The sequence below is a fragment of the Zalophus californianus genome, chromosome 1, assembly GCF_009762305.2.
Source record: "Zalophus californianus isolate mZalCal1 chromosome 1, mZalCal1.pri.v2, whole genome shotgun sequence".
Taxonomy (NCBI): domain Eukaryota; kingdom Metazoa; phylum Chordata; class Mammalia; order Carnivora; family Otariidae; genus Zalophus; species Zalophus californianus.
The window spans coordinates 147,492,489-147,507,035 of record NC_045595.1 but is presented as its reverse complement, the minus strand read 5'-3'; the positions used below and the strand labels follow the sequence as shown (position 1 = coordinate 147,507,035).

The following is a 14,547-nucleotide window of genomic DNA, read 5'->3' as shown; positions in this document are numbered from 1 at the left end:
AAAAGACTGACCACATCAAATGCTGATGGAGATGCGGAGTCACACGCTGCCGCGAGCAATGTAAAATGATACGTGTACTTTGGAAAACAGTCTGGCAGTTTCTTAAAAAGTTAAACACCCACCAGATGACCCAGCAAATCCACTCCCAGCTACAGAAGGAAAAGAAACAAAGGCAAACATCCATACAAACACTTGAACACAAACATTTATAGCAGCTCTATTTGTAATAGGCCAAAACAACCAGGTATCCAAAACAACCCAAATATCCATCCACAAGTAGATGGATAAACAAGTTGTGGTCCAGCCATGCAATGGAATTCTACTCAGTAACAAAAGGAAAGGATGGAGACACTCGACAGCACAGATAAGTCTCAAAATCATTGTGCTCAGTGAAATAAACCAGGCCAAAAAAGTATATATACTGAATATATACAATTTTAGCAAATGCAAACTCATGTATAGTGACAGAAAGCTAATTAGGGGCTACCTGGGGTGAGAAGCAGGAGACACAGGAGGGAGAAATGACAAAGGAGCATAAGTACTCCCTGGGGAGAGAAGGGTATGTTCATTATCTTGATCGTGGGTGCGTGGGTGTGTGTGTGTGTGTATCTCCCAGGTGGTGTGTAAACATGTCAAAATTTCTTAAATTGTACACTTTCAATATGTATAGTTTATTATACATCAGTTATACCTCAATAAAGCTGTTTCATTTAAGGAAGACTTGGTTTGCTCATAAAGTCTCTTAATTACAAGAAATGACACGAATAGACAAACATCAGTAATGTGCAGAGGAATACCGCTGGCACACATCTTCTTGTTCCACGGCAGCGTCGCACAGCAGTAAGGGGCTCGTCTGGCCGGTCCCAGGTCAGCCCCACACCTGCCTCAACCTGTCTTTCTGACCTCGGGCAAGTTACTCAGTCCTCTCCCGCTGCTTCTCTTCTATAAAAAGGAGATAACAGAATACTGATAAAATGGGGCTGTTGAGAAAATGACACAGAGGAGGGACACCCAGCTCTGTAGGTTTATGTAGTAAACAGTTAAAATCTGACAATGACTGTCATCGGTATTTCCACCGAGTTGCACATCTGCGACCTAAGTATGTAATTCAGAAGCACACAATCTTATCTTCGCACTATAGGGTCACGGGTGATGTTTATTCTCCTTCCTGCTTATCTGCATTTTCTATACTTTTAGATTGAATATATTCTCTTTTTAGAAAAAAAAAATTTAAGAGAAAAAAAACCTAGACCTATTTATTTAGCTACATTTTTCTCCACGTCTCAGAGTAAAACCAAAATATTTAAAAGCCAGTTTCATTAAATGCCATAGAGGTCAGCCGCGAGATGAAAATGTCAGGGGCTAGGCAGGACGGAAATGTACCCGACTCAGAAGCAAGAAATGTGGCATCCGGCCAAGGTCGCAATTCACTTAACTTCTCTTGGTTCGCGGCTCAGATCTGCGTCAAGTTCACCACGAGGTCTGTTTTAGCCTTCAAACCCCCATTCCCGCACTCGCTCAGGAGAGGACCTCAGCTTTTTCATCACCAAAAGAGACAGATACCGGGGACTGCCACCCCGTCGACTCCCGGCGGCTCACAGTGCCTTTCAGTCCCAGGGGCATCCTCCTGGCCTCTCTGATCCCTCTGTCCCCAAAGAAGGAGTATTCCTCCTGCCCCGAGGAAGCGCAGCCCCTGCATCCTGCCCTCTTTGGAGAGTTTATTCCATCGGTCATTCTCTTTTCTGGTTCCTTTCCATGTGCCTAAAAACATGCTCATGACCCACTTTGCATAACTCTTCTTGTGACCCAGCTATGCTGCCAATCTCACTTGTTTCTGCCTCTAAGACTGGCAGATTTATGGCCTCTATTTCCTCTCAATTCCTTATCATCAGACATCTCCACATGACCATGACCCCCAGACAGCAATTTTCACATCCTGTCTCCCTCCCTCATGCGCACGTGGTTCTCTGCCCTGGCTGCACTTTAGGGTCCTCGAGGGAGCTTCACCAATACGAATGCCCAGGGCTCCTGATCTAACTGGGCTGATCTGCCGCCCAGCCATCAGGGTTTCTAAAGCTCCCAGGTGGAGCCTTATGTGCAGCCAAGGATAAGAACCAATCCCATGGCCACCACAGGCCTTGCTCTTGGGGCCTCTGTGCCAACCCGGAGCTCCTTTGAGCCCCCCTGCACGTCCGGCACACTGCACCGTCCCACCCCTGCCCCTCTTGCTGCTCTCCCAGCAGTTGGATGAGGTCAAAGACAACACTGTGGAGATTTACTTGGCTGACTGGCAATCACACCCTGCACTTGCCCTCTCTCCTGAGCTTTCCTCCCAGGTCTGAGCCAAAACCCAAAAGTGTCTGCCATCACCTGGAATTCAGCTCATCTGAAGATGCAGCACCACCTTTGGCCCAGATGAACCGCTCCTCCAGGCTTCCTCATTTCTGACAATGGGACTATCACATGCCCTCTCCCGAAACCTTGGAATTACCTTTTTCATCTTCTCTGTTCCCCCAACAGCACCGGCCAGTCCCAAACTCCCAATTTTCTCATTCCTGTGTGGAGCCAGAGCCCTTGGGCAATGCTAAACACAATTTCCCAAGCTTTCCCTTCACTTCCTAAACACTGCAGGCGAGCAGGCACAGCCCGAGGCTCACCTTCCTCCTGGCCACCTACCTGCACTCTGCCGGGGAGGTGTGACCATGACCCAGTGTATTCCAGCTCTTCCAGGTTGGCAACCCACAAGGGCAGGCGGCCACACTATGTGGAAAGCAGCCCTCCATGGACTACGGATGTGAGCCAGGAGTAATGAACGGCTGGGGGGACCGTCACCAAGCCCGAATCTCCGATCCCATCCAGGTCCCTGGAGGCAAACCCTCTATCTATCTGTCTAGTTCTGTGGGGGACCAACCCGCTGAACCAGGGCTGGGGCCAGAGAGGACTTTCCCAGGGTGGAAAACTCAGTAGGGAATTTGCCCTCAGCAGCGAGGATGGATCTGGAGCTGCGGAAAGAGAGAAAGGGGTGCAGGGCCCACACTCCAGAATAGCAAGAGCACTGGAGGCGGCATATGCTCAGCACTCAATGAAGGACAAGCAGGTGAACACACACACACACAATCAGAGCTGGGCACCACAACCCGACCCAGCGGGGTTAGAAGTCTCCCATCACAACACTCGCAATTCCAACAGCTATCTAGTATGCTTTCCATCCTCACAAACATCTCAGTTGAAACACCTAAATACGGGAAGCACTAAGGGCTGCGGACTGGCTTGCTGACTGCATCAGGCTGTGGGAGCGGGAACGGGCAGAGGCCAGGCACACAGCAGGGATGGTTACTGGGAGGACCCGCACAGCCAGGCCTGCGAGTCCGTCTGGGGGACCTGGGGCTCTGTGAGACGGTGAAGAGGAGGCAGCAGTCCACGAAAGGGGGAAGTGGGAACCGAGATGATAGACCAGGCCTCCCTGACTTTGAGAAAATAAACAAAAACTGGCTCCTCTCAAGAGTGAAGACAAACTTGCTGCTTTGTTTACGTCTAACATCTGGCCCAGGACAGCATGGGGACCAGGCAGCAGAGGATGCGGTTTCTCTGTCACAATCAGGGACTGCAAAGGGTGACAAAGGAGGAACATCACTGAAGAGATCAAGAATAGGCTGCCAGGGGCACCTGGGTGGCACAGTCGGTTAGGCCTCTGACTCTAGTCTTGGCTCAGGTTGTGATCTCAGGGTTTTGAGATCAAGCCCTGTGTCGGGCTCTGAACTCTGCTCTCTCTCTCTCTCAAATAAGTAAATAAATCTTTAAAAAAAGAAAAAGAATAGGCTTCCATCTCTCCTGCCAACCTCCAGTTTGTCCCTCCCCCCCCCGCCACCGGGAACAGCTCCCGCACTGTACCCAGACTTTTACCCCACGGTAAGGTGGCTCCACGGAAAAGCCACTGGGAGCAGGGAAAGCTTTTCTAGGCACCAGGTCAAAGGAAGCTGTGCTTGGCACACAAATGAGTATGCACGGTGGTGTTCACGGTCATGGTAGCCAGATACAAATGCAGCCTAGAGGGTGTTCTGCTGCGAACGAGAGAGGACAGGCTAGAACGGGCTACTCCAAGAACAAACGCACTAGTGCTTACTGGGCCCAGAAACTGACTCAGAGGAAAACTGTAGCGCCTGAGATTTGGAAGGAATCCCAGAGGTGGCCTTGTCCTCGCTCCTGCCCAGCACAGGGAGCGTTCCTCTGGTGTCCACACCACGTGTGCAGGGAGCCCCCACTCACATTCACTGTCCCATCCGGCAGCCTATCCCAGGGCTGAGCAGAGATCTTTGTTAGAAAATTCTTCCTTACCTTGAACTCAAACCTGCTTCCTAGCACACCCCCACCCCGCCGGGACAGCCAGAGGAGTCTACTACCACCTCTGTGATGATGTCTGACCTCAGGTATGCTTTTTCCCTGGTGTCTCTCCTCCTGGTTGACCTTAACCTACTCCTCCTAAGATGTGGTTTCCAAGCCCAGCACCATCCACTTACTCACTGTCCTCTATTCTCTCACTGTGTGTCTTAAACACAGCCCCCCGGGCATATGCAATTCTGGGGATGTGGTTTGACCTCACAGAGGAAAGCAGGGCTGGGACTGGCCTCTTACATGCCTGCCAGTCCCCAGATCCATTCCATAGTGACTTGCTTTACACAGGGACCACGGCTAGGCATGACCAGTGAGAAGGGTAGCCTCAAGAATGCCCCAACAGGGGGTGCCTGGTGGCTCAGTCGGTTAAGTGTCTGCCTTTGGCTCAGGTCATGATCCTGGGGTCCTGGGATCGAGTCCTGCTTGGCAGAGAGCCTGCTTCTCCCTCCCCCACCCCCCCACACCCCTGCTCATGCTCGCTCTCTCTCTCTCTCTCTCTCAAGTAAATAAAATCTTAAAAAAAAAAAAAAAAATGTCCCAATGGGACAGTGCTGTGAGGGCCTGAAATGCTGGTTTCTGGGAACCTGAGAAAAGCTGATGTCCCACTCGGCTGCCTAGGGAAACAGGGATGGAAGCCTGCCCGAATGTGGGCTGGCCTGCTTGTCGGAGACGACCCACAACACCCTCCAATACGCGATGTTCACACACAAGGGCAGGCTGGAATCAATATGCCATCCCAGGGGCATTTTCCGTGAGGATGGAAACACTAGCTTTAAATGACTGGGTTTTTGGACCTCAAGGTCAATCTAATCAAAGTGAATGCTCATGCAACACGAAGGTATTGATACAGCCCATGGGCCTCCATCTCCAGCCACCCACTCCCTTGTTGTTGGAAAAGACCCACCATCTGAAAATGTGTCTCACCACAGCACTGTCTGTGAGCAGAACCGCTGGATTATGAATGAGAAGGCAGATAGCAGAGTTCCCATTTTACAGATAGTGAAGCCAAGGACAAAGATTAGCATGCTCGCTCAAAGGGCTGGGCTCCATCGGCACTCTGACTGTGGGACGGCACTAGAGGTCTCCCTGGGAAGTCCTGAGGGCTGACAGAGCCATGTTATAACTGCTTCCTGATAAACAAGAAACTCTTAGTTCCAGAGAAACAGCAGACCGTTTCAGTCCTCCTCGTGTGAGAAATTGCAATGGTTCCTTAGATGAAGCCTTGCTGTCTTTGGAAGCACACGCCTCCCACCCCTGTGCTCTTGTGGGACACAACAGTCAGCAGGCACTCTAACGTCAAGATGAAGAACTCCAGCCTTGGAGCCAGGTGAGTGGGTACAGTCCCATCTCTGGCTCTGTCATCTCCAGCTGGCAGAACCTTGTGAATCTGCTCAACCTTTCTAGGCTTGTTTCTTCGTCAAAAGGGGACAGTAAAACCACATTCAAAGGATGAAGTAAAATAAGCCCTTTGAAGTACTTGGCATGAAGCCTGGCTCTCACAGAGCATGGAACCAATGGTAATCAATAACATCACCAGCAGGGGGACCAAGAGGCAGAGAGAACAAGGGGACACCCTGAAGGAGAAGAATGCTGTGACTCAGTCAGTAGGTCCTACGGGGCCAGCTCTGGGCACACTGCTGTGTGCTCTGCTGGTCCCGCAGGTTGTCAGACAAGCGCCTGTCTTCCAGCGCTGTGAGTGATGCTCATAGGGACAGGTGCTGTGGCTCATGCATCTGGGCATCCTTGGAGCACCTAACACGGTGTCCTGCAGTAAGTAATTACTTACTTACTGTAAGTAAGTATGTAGTATGGAGTAAGTACTCCAGAAGTTTTCAGAAGCAATAATAAAACACTGTACACTACCCTTTCGGGTACCCCACCCTAGGAGAGAGAACAAGTTTGAGGAAGGAAATAAGGATGGAAAGGGGGCTGACCGGCCCAGCCAGCAGGCAGACCCCACAGCGGATCTGAGCTTGGAGACCACAGAGTCCGAATACAAACACAACACATCAGGAAAACGGAGGTTAGTTCTGTGATTGTCTTCCCTAACCACACTGACATTCAAGTCTATTTCTGTCACTTTATGACAATAATCATGTTCCCATTAGTTGTTTTTCCTGCTTCCATCCATACTTTGCAATGAACATTTTTTTTTTTAATCTGTTCTATGGCTAAACCTAAGGAGGGCAAAAGTGTATTTCTTTCCTTGGGGAAAAGAAATCTTGGCCTGTGAGTCAGAATTCAGACATTCCCTTCAGGCCCAAGCCCAACAACATGCAACAGATTTTGTCTGATGTGGACTCTATGGGCGAGTCCAATCCAAATGGAAGAAGAGAAACATTTGGAATGTATGAGGCTGAACCAGATGAAGTTCCTATTTTTATTTATTTATTTTTTTTAAGATTTTATTTATTTATTTGAGAGAGAGAGAATGAGAGATAGAGAACACGAGAGGGGGGAGGGTCAGAGGGAGAAGCAGACTCCCCGCCGAGCAGGGAGCCCGATGTGGGACTCGATCCCGGGACTCCAGGATCATGACCTGAGCCGAAGGCAGTCGCTTAGCCAACTGAGCCACCCAGGCGCCCCGAAGTTCCTATTTTTTTAGCAGAAACTATTAGTAGTCAAGTATTAGATATCACTGATCGTCAAATGTCAGTAACTTCATATGGTTCCTGCTAATGTTTACAAACAGGTTATTTTTTACCTTCTGGTGGATCTGCAAGTTCAGATCAAACCCCCGAGGACAGGGACTTTTTCCCCATCTTTCTTTAGTTTTTCCCACCACACCTGCCACTGAACTCACTTGCTGAGTTGGAAAGTACTGCCAGCTAATGATACTTCGGGTTCTCTTTAATGACGCATATGAAGCACTGTAAATGACACAGGCAGCCTGGTCCGACAGGAGGGCGGAGGGGCTTGGAGCCAGGTGGACCTGCAGGTTCCTGAACTTAGAAGCATAAAGGAATCTGTGAGAACAAAGCATCTGTTTGCTCACCAAATGTTTAAGGAGGGCCTGTTATGCGCCAGGCAATGCGCAAGGTGCTAGGGAAATGCGGTAGTGAGAAAAGAGATGGGGTCCCTGCCTTCAGGAGGCTTCCTGGCTCACAAGGGAGGCAGACATCATTCAGGGAGTGGCCCAAATACAAATAAAATGGTAACTAAAGTAGATGTGACCAAGGGCCTGGTGCTCTGACCTCATCAGGACACTCCATCAGGCTTCCCGGATACACAGACAAGTGGAGGTCCGAAACATCAGTAGGCAGAGATTAGACATTCAAAGAAAAGCAGGTTTGGGGAGAAAAAGAGAGGGATGAAGAAGAGGTGAAGCGAAGACTTTTCAGGGCAGTGAAGTAGTTCTGTGTGATAAACAATGGTAGATACATGTCACTGTACATTTGTCCAAACCCACAGAACGTACAATACCAAGAGTGAACCCAGAAGTCAACTATGGACTTCGGTTGATAACGACGTGTCAATGTTGGTTCATGGATTGTAACAAATATACCACTCTGGTGAGGGATGTTGATGGGGGGGGGGGGGGGGAGTGGGGCGAGAACGGGGAGGGGGCAGGAGAAACAGGAAGTATATGGAAACTCTGCCTTTTCTGCTCTATTTTACTATGAACCTAAATCTGCTCTTAAAGAAAATAAAGTTCATTAATAAAAAAGTTAAAGAAAGAAAGAAAAGCAGGAATACAGGGGAGGAGTATTGCAAACAGAGGAAACAGCGTGTGCAAAGGGCCCTATGTAAGTCAGAGTAACAGAGTCCTGGTCACTGTCAAGGTCACTGTGGCTGGAAAGCAGAGGGCAGGGATGCAGGTTTAGGGAGAAAGCGGGGCCAGAAGAGCCCAAGAATCAATCCTTGTCTCTTTTCCTCTTTGCCAATGGACATTTATAGCACAGAGGAGCCCATAACTTAAAAAGAAAGTGACATCCTAACCAGGTATGGAAATACAGGCTCAGTCGTGGAGTGGGCCTCCTACCCTCTCCCCAGGATGATTCTTCCCTGTCGTCATTAGCCGAGCGAGCTCAGGGGTGCAAACAAGCTCAAAACAGGCACTACAGGCTTCTGCTGGAGGACCGAAAGAGACAAAAGCTCTCATCCCCGCCCTGGTGACAGTTCTGAGTTGTAACTCAGTGCATTCCCACCCCCTGCGTCAACAAGTGGCTGTTGGCAGGGCAGCCGATACCCAAAGCACAGTTCACAGGCACCGGGCAGAACAAGGAAACATCACCTCAGGGACTAAAACAGTCCTATGATACAAAAATGCACACGAGACCACAAGGATCTGCAAAATAGAAAGCCAAGGAGAATCTTCACCACTTCAGGCAAAAAACCTGCATGGGCTCGGGCAGAGGGCCTACACACCTGCACATGTGGTCCCTAACACTTCCCTGGGCCATGGCAAGGTTCCAACTTTCGTGGCGTTTCACTGAGACACTGACCCAGAGAAAGAGCACGCACGCTGGGGTTGGAACAAGCCCCCCGGACAGTGGTACAACCTGCTAGCAGAAACAGCTTGCGTGTGCTGATGGATAACCCAGACCGTGAGAAAATGGAACAGGGCAGGGAGTTCCTTCAGGTGACAGTTAAGTGTCGGGGATGACTACCTTCAGTGCGTCCCTGGCCGGAGGCTCAAGACTGAACAGGGAGCAACAGAAAAGCAAAACTGAAGGCTCTGAGCAAAGGGGGAGGGGCCACGACGAGTCCCTCCTGAAAAGTAGCACCAACCAGCACAACTGGAGGACATCCTAGAGATCCTCCCTCCAATCCCAACTCCCTGCATTTTCTAGAGATTCTCCCTCCAATCCCACCTCCCTGCATTTTCTGAAAAAAACGCTCTGAGGCCCAGAGAGGTCAGCTGGCCTCCACGGAACCAGTTTGCAGCGAAAGAGGCTTAGCTTGAATAGGACAACAACTCAAAGTTGAGTCCTCCCTGCTCTGCACGGCACTGTCACTATTTCCCAAAGCACCAGGCACCAGCTAACAGTTAGGGCATGGGCTTTGGAATCAACCAAATCTGGTTCAAAGTCTGGCTCTACCCCTTACTAACAGTAAGTTTCACGAATCCTTGTGTTACTCAGTTTCCTCCTCCGTAAGCTGGGGACAGCCACCACCACAAATAACCTGCCAGACTGCTGTGAGCATCAGAGAGAACATATGTAAAACGCCTGGAGTGTGGATGAGGGCCGAGCAAGGGCAGCAATGATTCTGTTTCTAGAGGTCCCCAGAATTTGCATTCCTGCAGAAAGTCTTGCCAGAGTGAAGCTGTCCCCCGCCCCCAGCAATCCTAGGGCTGTGGTCTCCATTTTAGATTAGAATGTTCTCACCAGCAAAGGCATAAAGGGACCCAACCCATGCCACAGACTTTTTACTCGGCGTGTAAACTTACTTTGTTTGCTTTGAGACTGACTCATCCACCTATTTCTGGGAGGACATACAATGCTTTAAAAATTTAACACACAGCGTGGAATTAGAGAACCAATATTCAAACAAAGTCTGCCTGAAGGTTGTGAATAAATGCTGAGGTGGGGGGTGGCCAGAAGCTGAAGACAAAAGGAGAATGTGCTGGGTCACACACATCTTACTTTCTGTCTGACTGGAGAAAGCAGCCCCTAGGAACCCGTGCGGCCAGGACGCACCTGGCCAAGCTGAAATTCTCAGGTCACTTCTTTAACCATGAACAACCACAAAGTGGTGACTGGCAACTTGGAAGGCAGAGCCCCTGGGCCACCCCTCCCCTGTCTCCCCAGGCCAAGGGCGGGCCCAGCTCAGGGAGAACAGGAAAGCAGCCTTAGTTCCAGTATGAACCACTCCTCACACTTCCATCTACACAGTTTCAGAATAAACAACCTAGAGTCAACTTCTAGAAAATCCTGGGCGAGCAATAAAAGTGGTAATGGGGAAATTATTATTCTGATCAAGAAAGGTTCGAGCATAGATTACTAGGTAAAGATAAGAAATCAAGGGCAGTAGCATTATTTCCTTATCCAACCTAGCCAGACAGAAGGCACTGGAAAAAATGCCTGCATTAATGACAGAGGCGTCCCTTGGCTGTGGACGCCTTTTAAAGGGCCTCTCACAGCAATGTGACCTGCTGGGGGAAAAGACTTGTAGAATCAGTGTCCTTATCCTAAATGGAATCCTAAACAGAAACAGTTTCCTTCTTTTTGCAAAGAACAGTTGTCCAAGAAATATAAAGTGGGCCACAGAGGTGGGATTTAAGGTCAGGCATGTGAACATTCCATAGCCCTAAATCCCACAAGTTGATAACAGTCTATCTCAGGAAAACCAGAGCAAGAATGAAACCAGAACAAAGAGCCCCCTGTGAGCTGCTTAAGCCTGCTATCAGCTCATCTCCAAGGGCTCAGGGTCACTCTCTGCTGGGGGGTGGGGTAGGGGCATGGCCGGCTGCCCAGTCAGCTCCAGACTCCATGACCCTGCTCTCCAGGCACAGCTCAAGGGCCTGCAGCTTCTCTCACGCTCAGTTTGCAGGATTAAGTGGAAGGGCCTTTAATCTGCGCCAATCAGGAGGCAGCAGAAAACTCTGCAAACAAAGTCAGAAATGCTTAGCTCTTAAAAAAAAAAACTCTCAAGAGACACCTGGGTGGCTCAGTCGTTAAGTGTCTGCCTTCGGTTCAGGTCATGATCTCAGGGTCCTGGGATCGAGCCCTGTGTCGGGCTTCCTGATCGGTGGAGGGTTTGCTTCTCCCTCTCACGCACCCCCTGCTTGTGTTCCTTCTCTAGCTTTGTTTCTCTCTGTCAAATAAATAAATAAAATCTTAAAAAAAAAAAACTCTCAAACTCTAATTATCTTTAAAAATCTAAATATCAATGAAACAAATGATAACTGGGATTCTCTTCAAATAATGGGAGAGAGAATGGTGAGGAACACGAAACAAGATTGGCTAGCAGTTGGTCACTGTCAAAGATGGACAACAGGTACATGGGTTTCATTTCACTGTTCTCTACTTTTGTATGTTTGAGATGTTTCATTCTAAGTAAAAAAAAAAAAATCATACAAAAGCAATGTGAAAACGTAGGTAAATATAAAATTTAAAAACAGCGAAGAAAACAAAACTACACATAGTCCTATAACCAGAGACAACTACTGTTAACTCTTCTTTCTATTTGCTTCCAATCTCTTTCATATTCTTCTTTTGTTTGCAAAATAACATCATACGTCTATACTGTTTTGTCACTTGCTCTCCATTCCTCTCTTACTTTATCTTCAGAATTATTCAAGTCTTTAAATGTCCTTTAAGGGTATGATTGTTACATAGTCTTTCATCAAAAGGTAAGTCAAAATCTATTTCCAATATTTGGCTTCTGTAAGTAAGGGTGTGGTGAACGAGGAAGGATGACATTTCTTATGTACATGATTCCAAGTAAGAAAGAAATTTCTGACTATGTCCCCAAACATAAACGAACAACACACACAAAAAAAGGAGGAAGAGTAAGGGAGAAGCTGCTGGCTCCCGGACTAGATCATTCCAAGCACTTACTAACTTTCCAGGCACTTGCTATTGCAAAGGCCATGGTGGGAGGAAATGTCAACAGACATAAAACTGAAACATACTCAGAAAGTGCCTCTTAGGCAACAATAATTCACACACCAAATCCACGCAATGAGTTCAAGAAATCCGCTAGCAACTCTGAAATGCTCGAGTCCTGAAATACTAAGTTTCCAAAGGCAAGAAGAGTTGCATGGGCCTGGGGTGTTATAGGAAGGCTCTATAGGCACAAGAGTGGACCCAACGGCTTCTCAGAGACCCCTGTGCCTCCAGCATTCAATCACGCCATGCCAATTACGTGCAGAATTAATAGAACTGGACATTGCTTGGGGCGCCTGGGTGGCTCAGATGGTTAAGCGTCTGCCTTCGGCTCAGGTCATGATCCCAGGGTCCTGGGACCGAGTCCTGCATCCGGCTCCCTGCTAGGCAGGGAGCCTGCTTCTCCCTCTGCCTCTACCTCTCTCTCTCTCTCTGACGCTCATGAATAAATAAATAAATAAAAACATTAATAAAAAAAAAAAGAACTGGACATTGCTTATCTTATCACTGAGTTCTTTCCCCCAAGCCTTAAAGATGATTTCCTCCCCCAAAAAAGAAAATCCACAAAATTCTCAAGATAGGGAGATGAGAGGGATCTTGTTTTCCCTGCACTACTTAACCCTGTCAAGAAGTAGATTTGGCAGAATATCTGGAAGACAACGTCTCATACGATCAATGTCTGAATGCCAACCAACAATGTAATTTTTCTTTCCGAAGCAAATCCGTAAGTGGCCCACTTTGTGACACACTGTAATGACTGAGAACTGAACACATTCTAGCTATGTTCCATCTGGCCTTCCTGGACTCCTACAAAGCCCAGGGAACGTCTGAATCAGACTATGTGGCTCTGGCCAGCAGCTGGGAAGGGTCACGCTGCAGCCATCCTGGATAGGGAGCCACTGTGAGACCTTCCTTAGGGGTGGCCCCAAGGACAGAGCGAATGACAACAGAGCTGCAGTAGGACCAAGAAGAGGACCGCAGGAGACTGCGCTTTCTTCCCATGCTCCTTCCCTTTATCCCTCCCTGTCTACCATTTCAGTTTTTTATTTCAGAAAGAACAACTGTGGCTCTCTTATCACTCACTCAAGGATTGAGTAGAGAAAAAGTCAGTCTGTCGCACACTGAACACATGCTCTCTGAGGTCAGAAACTATGTAAGTGGACAACTAAGTGCTTACCACTTAGTACATGAATAGCAGCCTCTCCAAACTGAGTTCCAGTCCCCTTTCCCAGGCCTCCCCCAAACATGGGAGTCCCAACGATTGCCCTATTGCTGAGCCACCAAAATTCTCGAGAGAGCATTATCATTTACACATGCTCTGTGATGACCACTATGGAAAAATTATAAAAGTATGTGTTGGGATAAGCAAATTCACGAGTGATTTTTAAAAAAATCTTTGGTTATTGTTATTGAGTTATTTTGACAGTAGAAAATTAGTTTAAGAATAAGTTACTACCTAACAAGCCTTGGGAAGGATATGGAGAAAAAGGAACTCTCACGCACTGTTGGTGGGAAGAGAAATTGGTGAAGTCACTGGAAAATCATAGGGAGGTTCCTCAAAAAATTAAAAACATAAATACCATACGATCCAGTAATTCCACTACTGGGTATTTACCCAAAGAAAATGAAAACACTTGAAAATACCTATGTACCCCTATGTTTACTGCAGCACTATTGACAACAGCCAAGAAAACACCAACTCAAGGGTCCATCCACAGATGAATGGGTATAGGTACACACACACACAATGGAGTATTACTCAGCTATTAGAATGAGCTCTTGCCATGTGTGACATGGATGGACCTAGAGGGTATTACGCCAAGTGAAATATGTCAGAGAAAGACAGATACCATATGATTTCACTTACATAGAACCTAAAAAAGCAAAACAAATGAACACACAAACAAACAAAAAGCAGAAACAGACCCACAAATACAGAGAACAAACTGATGATTGCCAGGAGGGAGGGTAGTGGGGGGGAGGGAAGGTAGTTGGGGTGGGGGCAAAATGGGTGCAGGGGAGAGGGAGATACAGGCTTCCAGTTCTGGAAAGAATAACTTCTGGGGATAAAAGGTCTGGCATAGGGAATACAGTCAATGGTATTATAAAAGTGTCGTGTGGTGGTGGAGGGTAGCTGCGTTTGTGATGGGCACAGCATAATACATACACTTAACGAATCACTATGTTATACACCTGAAACTAATGTAACATCATGTGTGAACTCTACTTCAATTAAAAAAAAAAAAAAGAAGTCATTACCAACATTCCATTTACATATTTCACTGAGACTGGAACCTCTCAAAGCATGAGTTCATGTCTGACCTAAGTCTACATCCTCCCTCTGGATTCATATATCACAGAAAAAGCTGGAGAAAAACAAACAAATAGAAATGCAACCTAAGATGACATGTAATTCTCTTCTTCAGCTGGATTCCCTGATACAGCAATCTTTAAGATTTACCAAAACTGGGCCAGAAAGCTCAACAAGTTTCTATGCACAGGGCTTGAACTTTACCTTTTTCCCCTGAAAAGAAGCAAAACAGCCTAAAGTATAAACACAGAACAGCTGTCTTCTGGCAAAGACAGTGTCCCGTTGCACACA

At 47.7% G+C, this 14,547-nt stretch overlaps 1 protein-coding gene across 1 annotated transcript in view; it reads right to left on the bottom strand.

Moving 5' to 3' along the window:
• ITGB5 (integrin subunit beta 5) overlaps positions 1–14,547 on the bottom strand; it is a 112,526-nt gene that overhangs the window by 57,253 nt on the left and 40,726 nt on the right.